General features: G+C 44.3%; 1 long non-coding RNA gene across 1 annotated transcript; it reads left to right on the forward strand.

Moving 5' to 3' along the window:
• The first annotated feature begins 1253 nt into the window (after positions 1–1253).
• On the forward strand, positions 1254–1873 carry LOC146234334 (uncharacterized). Its single transcript, XR_014741777.1, has 3 exons — positions 1254–1371; positions 1465–1567; positions 1760–1873. It is a non-coding gene; the product is annotated as an uncharacterized LOC146234334 (long non-coding RNA).
• The last annotated feature ends 5616 nt before the right edge of the window (positions 1874–7489 follow it).

Below are 7489 nucleotides of genomic sequence, written 5' to 3' on the forward strand. Positions count from 1 at the left end.
GATAAAAATTAACGATACCCATCCCTACCTCCGACACCACAACACGATACTTGCTGAGTATAACAGCACAACAGCTCAAACACAGGCAGGGATACAGTAGCAACGCTAGTGCTAAATAAGTATTTAGCTGCTAGGCTCCATGACGCCGGGTAAGAAAGGCTTGTGAAACTGCTCACCAAAAGAACGAAGGGGAACCCACTTGTCTGGCAGATTACGACGTTCGTAGGAACCTAGAAAAAAATTGCCTGAACTTTCCAAGACTTTTAGCTAGGTTTATAAGTACCTAGAGAAAAACAGCCTCAACTTTCCTAGACTTTTAGCTACGGTACTGCAGTGAATGACGGGGTTAGTTAGGGGAGCGGTCAAGCACTGCACTGATGATTGGGCAAGTGGCTGCACCTGTGGAGGGGAGTGTTGAGAAGGGTATAAATGGGTAGACGGTCGGTAGTGTAGTGGTTGGTCTGGGAGCCGTTGTGGTGGACGTCGTCAATCTTTAAAGCACACTGTACGCAATCGGGGGGTAGCGGCGTTCGCAGACCATTTAGGGCTGCCGGCGTGAAGACAGCGAGGGGGGACAGGGCGAGGATCCTGGTAGGTTAGGGTGATCTAGATAGCGGGGCTATAGGGGTACCCTTGTCCGCTCACAGCCTGTAGAGGAGGCTCTCCTGCTGTTTGTGGAGCAGCCTCAAAGAGCAGACCCCAGGGGAGGGTCCCGAACCCCCGGAGACCTGAGTACATGATTTTAATCTCTATCTTGTTGATTATGTAGGTAGGCGCACATTAGTTTCAGGTTGCGATTTTAAGGAATAGAGCGGAGAGCTAGAGTACTGTGGGAGGCACTGCGCACCCGTATATGAGACCCCACCAGCGGTCCCGAGAACACGCGTGACTTTGCGGTGAAGTGTGGGTGTGATAGCACCGTGTGGCCATGCAAATATAAGACACTCAAAGCTTCTCAATAGCATTGCCAACTCATTGTAAGGCATACTTAAGTTGTTCTGATCGTGGCAGGGGGATACATATTTGTCAAAACAACAAATGTTGTCTTACAAATGCTTTGTATACAGCCATTCAAGGTAACATGTGTTATTTACATCAATGTTACAGCTAATCTAGAAGAACCACAGTGTATGCCAATCATGTTAACTCTTGTAAACTTGTTTTACTTGTCTTTACTGACAGACACATTAGAGGTTATGTTCCAGAAGATGGAGACATTGGAGGAGAACCAGCAAGAGGCTCACCTATTCAGGCGATGACAGGGCAAACATGCTGAAGAGGTGCCAGTGATGGACCTACAGGTGGCCCAAACACAGGCTGAACTCCAAGACCTTGAGGAGCGCCTTAAGGTGCTGGAGTTCCGAAAGAGTGGTAGGTGTTTTAAGATGTTGTGAACTATGGCTTACACGCAGTGTTCAACGTACAAATTGGTGCTAACAATAAGTTCATGACTTCTAATTGCAGATGCTGTGATGAAGTGGAAGACGGGACTAGGAGAGAAGGCTGTGGAGCTCCTCACAGCGTAGACACTCAAACACGCCCCGGCAGCCCATTCAAAACAAGCCAGGTGAATGAATGATGATGGCAGCTTCCCAATCCAACCTTTCACATGGCTATGTGACCAAAAACTAGAATCCCATAATATTTTTTTGATGATGTATATTATTCTAGATGTGATTTTTTTTATGACTTGTATAGCCCCTTTCATGCGTGCAATTATGTTGATAGGACACTAACTTATTTTGTGCTTCATTGTCAGGGCCAACAGACAGGACCTGTAGCGGGGACTGGCAGAAGATGTTCATTCACTGTTTCATTCACTGTATTCACTGGCACTTTGTTTGAAATAAAATGACTGAATGTTACATGGAAATGCTGCCTTGTTTATGATTAGCTTGAGTTAGGCAACACACCACACAAACAGAGTCCTCCTGAAGTTGGCTATGTAGCCTATTATACAAGAACAAGTAGCATTTGGGGCAAATGAGGTCTGCATATGAACCGCCCCAATATACGCAAAAGAACTGAGAAATATAGGTTAGTAATTAACGTTGCGGTTACGGACTGGCAACGTCACAAAACAACGTTGCGACGACGTCGCGGTTACGGACTGGCAACGTCGGAAAGCTACGTTGCTAGGAGGTTGCGGTTACGGACTGGCAACGTCAGAAAATAACGTTGCGGTTACGGACTGGCAACGTCACAAGATGATGTTGCGGCAACCTACTGGCGCCCCACAGATGCACGGTCCCGCAACGTCGCCAAAGACGTTTGGTCAACGAGTGACGTTGCGGCAACGTAAGGGCAACGTAACTGTGTTAGCTGGGAAGGAACACCGATACCACTGTCTGACTAGAACGTCGTATCTATGCATTGTTGCTAACGTGTGCTGTCATTGCGAAGTTGGGCTGGTAGCCAGGCTACTGTCATTGTGCACACCTAATGAATTCATTTGTAGGTTGCACATGCGCGAGTGTTTGTAAAAAATGCTTGCACTGTCTCAAAAACTGGTCGCAAAATGCGACCATTTGGTCGCAGTCTGGAGCCCTGTCAAATCAGTTATGTGCTTAATAACCACCTTGGCCTCCAGGTAACATCTTGATTTGGCTTCTTCTGGAACAACTGGTTATCATAGACACTAGCAGAATGTAGGCTACTAATAACATATTTCGGGTTTGTTCCGAGGCAATAGCCGTATTTAACCCGACATCAAAGCTCCTTCTGACACCACATATTAAAAATTCATACTAAGAACGTCGCTGTTATCCCAGACAATACAATCAAAATACGCGTAACACAACATGGAAACATTCGTTTCCTATGCGATTTCGTGTAGCCTATGGCTGAGTGTTTCTTGGCTATATCTTTTGAAATCAATTCATTTCACAAGTTTATATTCTGAACAAATGTAGTGATCACTACATTACAGCCATTACTCGAAAATTCCGTCAGACCAACGCAAATGTGCTTCAGGTCAAACGAAAATAGCAAATCAAATAAAAGTTAAACTACAATTCTAAATATCGCAAGAATTTGATTTATATGATGGCTTATATACAATACAACAACCAGACATTTAATTGACACGTGTAATACAAAAATATAGTATAAAAGTATACCGCGGTTGAAACGGTATAGCCAAATGTCTCCCGGTAGACACATTTCTACCGTCGCACGGTATATACCGTCATACCGCCAAGCCCTACGTTGGGCTTTAGGCAACAAGTTGTTTTGGTTCTTCTGAATCAACTAGTTACCGTAGACACTACCCGAAAATACTCATCACGTAGTAGCCTGTATATGTAGTAATATTCTACCCGCATAACAGCACTGAAGGTGTCGAATTTATTTGTGAGCAGTGTCCACAAAACTTTGTGAGGTTCCTATGATACATACATTTGTATTTTATGTCAAACAAACACACAACACTCATGTAATGCCATCATATTGTCTTTATTATGTGAAGCACTACACATGTTTGTATGAAGTACTATAAACAATTATTACATCTAACATCCAGGTAACTTTTGAGGTTACTTGGTTTGGGGTTCATCCTTAACAGCTGGTTACCTGTTAGGGTTACCTTGCGATGATTATCAGAAGTAGGATAATGTCTGTGCCCACGTTACTATATCATGCCACTTATCATAGGAGTCAATCAATCAATTAAAGTATTTTCACACAGTACTGTACAGCACAGTTGAGTTAGGGATGTGCATCTCCATCACTGAGGACGATGGGATACACATCTCGATGCACTGCCAACGATCCGATACATTAAAGATACATAAAAGCAACTACTAATGTGATACGATACGATTCACCCCTATTGCGATGCAGTGCGATTTGACACGATGCGATTCAATGAGATGCGAAGCAAAGGGCATATGATGCTATGCAATTCAATATGGTACTTAATGATTTACTTTTATGCTATGATTTATTTCTTTGTCAGACTGCAAATCATTAATTAACTAAACAAGTGAAAGTTTTATTTCACATATTAAACAATGTCTCTGACAAAAGATAAAATAACATCAGGCCTGGACCTTGCCTTAAACCAGTCCTTCCTGTTGTATGTGTTCTCTGAATGTAAAAATGGGTGAACTACTGCCAGTCACAAGCTGCTGTAAACACTGTCATAACACTACACACTAAATTGAACTCATATACGTCCTACTTTTCCTACTCATACGTCCTACTTAAGATTTTTCTCAATGACTCAGCTATCTCTCGTCTTACTTTGTCGTACACAAAAGGGATTTGTTTTGTTGGAGAATAGTTTCCTATTCTTGCTAGGGGTACCGCTGGAGCTAGCCACTGACTGTAGCCATAGCTGAATCCGAGGGGGGGGGCAGACGTCTACACACAAATACCATGTAACCTCTTCAGGTGACTACCTAAATTAGCCGTGCATTACCTGTGTACTTTATAACAGTACGATATATCTTGCAAATTGCATGGGTCTTGTCAAATTGCCCATCTTTCTTTTAAAATCCGAAGTGTTGCCAAACCTTGGATTCATTGCAATTTGTAGAAACGTGTAACTCTTCCTCCACCAACACCCGCCCAAACACACCTCCAACTCGCACAAAACTTTGCGGAGAGACTTCATGAGAATCGGCCAGTGACAGCAGTGGAGATAAGAGCGTGCTTAAGAACTATCTAAATATAAAATTATTGGTCACAAAAGTCTCAAATCTCTAAATACTAAAGGTGTTCGCATACACAATTCTATATAAATACATCAGATTATACCGATGCAAAGATGTTAGAAACGATGCATCGCGATTTCATCCCACATTGTATCCGGTGCACACTTTTTTGATCCGGGCCTTCGCATCGTGAGAATTTATGCCGATGCACCGATGCAAATCGGTGAAATCCCATCCCTAGTTTCCATGTTGTGTTACGCGTATTTTGATCGTATTGTCTGGGATAACACGACGTTCTTAGTATGAATTTTTAATATGTGGTGTCAAAAGGAGCTTTGATGTCGGGGTAAATACGGCTATTGCCTCGGAACAAACCCGAAATACGTTATTAGTAGCCTACATTCGGGTAGTGTCTATGGTAACCAGTTGTTCCAGAAGAAGCCAAATCAAGATGTTACCGGGAGGCCAAGGTGGTTATTAAGCACATAACTAATTTGAAGATTTCCATGAGCTGGAATGGCTCATGGTGTAAAGCAAGGGCCTTTGGAAAATGAAGTGTTTTGCTCTAGTGCGATCGAATTCCACTTCATGCGAGCCTGCAAATGTTTTATTTTGTCTCCATTTATTTTGTCGTAAATGGTAATGTAGTGCGCACGTAGCCTATACTTTCATATTCGCCGCAGCAAATATGAGATCCGACTTTAAAATCCTCAGTTTTATGTTTGAGAATTTGTGACGAATCTGGTGATAGAGGCAGACTGATAGGTGTACGCGACGCTGGGAAACCAGTTAGCCCGGAAACCAGTAGGGACGTAACACCGGCACCTTTTTTTCTCCACTTCAAGCACTGTTGAAAACTACTGTCGAACTAATGAAACAGTAAACCGGTCTAGGCATTACAGAAAAACATAACACTAACACGACTAAACGCACGTGGAATAAAATTACACGTGGCGTGAACAATGGCTAGCCTGGTTAACACCCCGAGCAAGCAAACTTAGACATAGCAATGAAATAGCTAGCAAAAGCTTTATGATGAACTGGCTAGCAACACATTAATTCCCACTCACCAAATCCTTGGATCAACTATGCAGTTCTTTTCTTTATACTTTTCGATCTTTTGTCAGATATTTTAATGTACACCACTTATTATTAAATGAAAATAAAACATCACTTTTCTTGGTTCACTTTCAGATTTCAGGTTTCATTCATCGTTTCAACTGCTTTTTCTGCCTGCCCACGTTCGTTCACCTCGAGCGTGGGGAGTGAGCCTACATCACACCGTGAGCTGATAGGCATAAATTAAAGTGTTCATCATTCCATTTCTAAAACGTGATTGGCTTATTCTAAATACTTTCTTTAGTTAGAAAAATACACATTTTGCTCAAATTAACCTTTAAATGTAACCATTTAAGATAACCAATAAATGTCATTTGTCTTTTTACTGGGTTACATTTTGTTTTACATTTGCTCTTTGCAAATTTCCTCCTCCTGGTACCCCTATTTTAACAGTACTGTACCCTGCATCTCACAAACTTGTCCTTTGTCTCTTTAATATTATAATTCTTGTTCTTTGTTGATATGAACCTGCCATCAGTCAAAATCTATTGAGCAGTCAGTACTGTAACAAATGGAAAGCACAATGTTCAGGCCCATACAATGTGTTTAGCCTACAATGCACTGTACTACAGTATAAAATACTAAAAGGGACAAATCTAAGGAGTAAACATGTGATCAATGTGCGTCTTTAGGGTTCCTCCGTCAGGAGGAAACCTATTGTTATTGTTAGTTTTATTAGGATTCCTCCGTAAGGAAGAAACCTATTGTTATTGTTAGTTTTATTCTTTTTAGGGGCCAAGCAGCGAAGCTGCGAGGCACCTATTGTTATTGTCGTCGTCATCTGCCGCTTGTCCGGGGATCGGGTCGCGGGGGCAACGACCTAAGCAGGGAGGCCCAGGCTTCCCTCTCCCCGGCCACTTCCACCGCCTCTTCCTGGGGGACCCCGAGGCGTTCCCAGGCCAGCCGAGTGACATAGTCCCTCCAGCGTGTCCTGGGTCTTCCCCGGGGCCTCTTCCCAGTGGGACGTGCCCGGAACACCTCACCAGGGAGGCGTCCAGGAGGCATCCTAATCAGATTCCCGAGCCACCTCAGCTGGCTCCTCTCGACGCGGAGGAGCAGCGGTTCTACTCTGAGCCCCTCCCGGATGACCGAGCTTCTCACCCTATCTCTAAGGGAGAGCCCGGACACCGTGCGGAGAAAGCTCATTTCGGCCGCTTGTATTCGCGATCTCGTTCTTTCGGTCACTACCCATAGTTCGTGACCATAGGTGAGGGTAGGAACGTAGATCGACTGGTAAATAGAGAGCTTCGCCTTTCGACTCAGCTTCTTCTTCACCACAACGGACCGATGCAGAGCCCGCATCACTGCGGACGCCGCACCGATCCGCCTGTCGACCTCGCGCTCCATTCTTCCCTCACTCGTGAACAAGACCCCGAGATACTTGAACTCCTCCACTTGGTTCAGGATCTCCTCCCCGACCCGGAGATGGCACTCCACCCTTTTCCGGTCGATAACCATGGCCTCAGATTTGGAGGTGCTGATTCGCATCCCAGCCGCTTCACATTCGGTTGCGAACCGCTCCAGTGAGAGCTGAAGGTCACGGCCCGATGAAGCCAACAGGACCACATCATCTGCAAAAAGCAGCGACCCGATCCTGAGGTCACCAAACCGGACCCCCTCAACACCCTGGCTGCGCCTAGAAATCCTGTCCATATAGGTAATGAACAGAATCGGTGACATAGGGCAGCCCTGGCGGAGTCCAACCCTCACCGGAA

Source organism: Hypomesus nipponensis, chromosome 23, assembly GCF_054491055.1.
Source record: "Hypomesus nipponensis isolate SF chromosome 23, ASM5449105v1, whole genome shotgun sequence".
In the NCBI taxonomy this organism is placed as follows: Eukaryota; Metazoa; Chordata; class Actinopteri; order Osmeriformes; family Osmeridae; genus Hypomesus; species Hypomesus nipponensis.